Source organism: Humulus lupulus, chromosome 9, assembly GCF_963169125.1.
Source record: "Humulus lupulus chromosome 9, drHumLupu1.1, whole genome shotgun sequence".
Taxonomy (NCBI): Eukaryota; Viridiplantae; Streptophyta; class Magnoliopsida; order Rosales; family Cannabaceae; genus Humulus; species Humulus lupulus.
The window spans coordinates 161,780,814-161,783,859 of record NC_084801.1 but is presented as its reverse complement, the minus strand read 5'-3'; the positions used below and the strand labels follow the sequence as shown (position 1 = coordinate 161,783,859).

Below are 3,046 nucleotides of genomic sequence, written 5' to 3'. Positions count from 1 at the left end.
CTCTCCCAAATAAGCATATTGCAAGTGATCTGGGAGGACCTTTAATTCCAACGGTGGTGGCTGCTGAATGGAGGTTAGCGGTTTATCAGTCGCATCCGCTAATTCTTGGAACTTTTTCCAATATGGTAAGAAAGAGTTGATCCAGTTTACACATTCTCTGATCTCAGTATCCTCATCATCATCGCCCTCATCACCCAATAATACTGCCTCTAAGGCATCACTGCTCATCCTTCTCTTGGAGACTGCCTTTTCTATCATATCCACACTAAAGCAACTGTCACTCGCCATCGGATACTTCATAGACTTGAAGACATTAAAGACCACCTCATCTCCTTGAACTCTCAGCTTAAGCTCTCCTTTGTGAACATCAATAAGAGCTTGGCCTGTGGCTAGAAATGGCCTACCAAGAATAATAGGGACATCTGTGTCCTCCTCCATGTCCAGAACAATAAAGTCAGCGGGAAATATGAACTTATCCACTTTCACAAGAACATCCTCAATAATACCTCGTGGATGTGTTAACGATCGGTCTGCGAGCTGTAAAGTGACAGTTGTTGGTTTTGCCTCCCCCAAACCAAGTCTTTTAAACACAGATAAGGGCATCAGATTGATACTTGCCCCCAGATCACATAAGGCGTGCTTACATTCAAACTTGCCAATGGTGCAGGGTATGGTGAAACTCCCCGGATCTCTCAGCTTTTGGGGTAACTTCCTTTGTAAAATCGCGCTGCACTCTTCAGTGAGTGCTACAGTCTCATAGTCCTCCATTCTCCTTTTCTTTGACAAAATCTCCTTCATGAACTTAACATAACTGGGCATCTGCTCCAAGGCCTCAGCAAAAGGAATGTTTATGTGCAGCTTTTTAAACACCTCAAGAAACTTAGAAAACTGTTTATCAAGGGTAGTCTTTCTAAGCCTCTGAGGGTATGGAACTCTAACTGGCTGCTCAATGACAACTGGGGGACTCTGTTCTGACTTCTGATGGTCTTCAGTAACCCTTTCTGAATCAAACTGTGCACCCATCTCTTTTTTCTGAACCACTGCCTGTGGAGGTCTAGGCTGCTCTGTTTGCTTCCCACTCCTCAGAGTAATTGCCTGAACTTGCTCCTTGGGGTTGACTTCAGTATTACTAGGCAAGTTTCCCTGGGGTCTGTTATTGAGCATATTGGCCAACTGCCCAACCTGTGTCTCAAGGTTTCGAATAGAGGATCTGGTCTCAGTCATAAATTGAGTCTGAGTATTAGTAAGAGTCAACAGGGCAGCTTGCAGTTCATTAGGTCTCTCAGGTTGAGGCATTGATTGTTGAGGCCTAGCCTGTTGTGATGACGAAGCTTGATTCATAGGTGGCTGAGGCATGTTATTCTGAAATTGTCCCTGAAACTGAGGTTGTTGGCCTTGATTATTCTTCCACGAAAAATTGGGATGATTTCGCCACCCAGGATTGTAATTGTTGGAGAATGGATTATTGAGCGGCCTTTGAAAGTTTCCCACCGCTTGAACTTGAGCATGATCCATTGGGGTGTTATTCATACAGATAGGGCACTGATCGACAGAATGAGCACCACCACACATTTCACACCTCACTGCCATCTGAATCGCATTAGCAGATACACTGCTCTGTTGCAACTGCTTGGTCAAAGAGGCTACTTGCGCTGTTAAAGCAGTGATTGCATCCAGCTCATGCACCCCAGCTACCTTCCTAACTCCTGATGATCTTTCCTCAGACCACTGATGGTTGTTTGTAGCCATGTCCTCCAGCTGCTCATAAGCACCAGTTGCGCTCTTGCTCATAAAAGTGCCACCTGCTGCAGCATCAATAATGGTTCTGGTTGTCGGACATAAACCATTGTAGAAGTTCTGTACTAGCATCCACTGTTCAATGCCATGATGAGGACATCTTCTCAGGAGTTCCTTAAACCGTTCCCACGCCTCATATAATGACTCTCCGTCATTCTGGCAAAAGTTATTTATCTCTCCCCTCAATTTAGCAGCTTTGGACGGAGGGAAGAATTTGGACAAAAATTTCTGAGCTAGATCTTGCCAGGTGACCATAGAGTTTGGCTGCAGAGAGTTCAGCCAAATTTTTGCTCTGTTCCTTAGAGAAAATGGGAAAAGCCTGAGCTTGATTGCGTCATCACTCACTCCATTATATCTTAAGGTCCCACATAACTCCAGAAAATTGGACAAATGGGTGTGAGGATCTTCAGAGGGTAACCCATTGAATTGCACAGAAGACTGCACCATTTGTAGAATAGCGGGCTTTATTTCAAAGTTGTTGGCCTCTACAGTTGGTGGGCATATACTATTTTGTACTCCCGTCAAAGTGGGTAGCACATAATCTCGCAGGCTCCTCTCAGCATTGGTCTGAGCCTGAACCCCTCGTACAACTCCAGGAGTTTGAACATTCCTGTCATCCCTTTCATTCTGTGCCATCTTCACAGATTTCTGGGCCTCTCTCTTGCTCTTTCTGATTTGATTGCAAGACTTTTCAATCTCAGGATTCAGAGGAACAAGTGTGTCCTTTCCTTTTCTGCCACGCATATACCAAAATTCACCTGAGATAGATAAATTAAGCAACTAAACAGATTAGAAACAAGAAAAACTAAAATCAAATTAGAATAAAAATTAATTAGACTGATATTGATAATTATTTTCAGTCCCCGGCAACGGCGCCAAAAACTTGTTGCGATAATTTTGCTATGCAAGTGCACACAGTCGCAAATTCGTAATAAAATGGTAAAACCAAGTATCGTCCTCAAGGACTGATTTACCAATTACCAGTCAATTAATTTCTTGTTCTATTTGATGAATTGAAATTCTTGATTTTTGTAAAATACAGCAAAAGTAACAATAAAGTGCAGAAATAATAATCGAAGATTAAGTGAAATAATAACTAATAGTAAAGCTTTTAATTTAATCACTGAGAAACAATTAGGATATTCAATCTCATCAACTATCCTCCCTATTATTCCCTAATGCAAAGTGTGAATTCTTCTTATTTTTACCTAATTCAATTAACAAGTTGATACAGCAGCCTATAATCATA

The 3,046-nt window shown here is 42.2% G+C and overlaps 1 non-coding gene across 1 annotated transcript; it reads left to right on the top strand.

Annotated features, from left to right (window-relative positions):
* Positions 1 to 1,879: 1,879 nt before the first annotated feature.
* Positions 1,880 to 1,986, top strand: LOC133802786 (small nucleolar RNA R71). Its single transcript, XR_009877532.1, has one exon. It is a non-coding gene; the product is annotated as a small nucleolar RNA R71 (small nucleolar RNA).
* Positions 1,987 to 3,046: the final 1,060 nt, after the last annotated feature.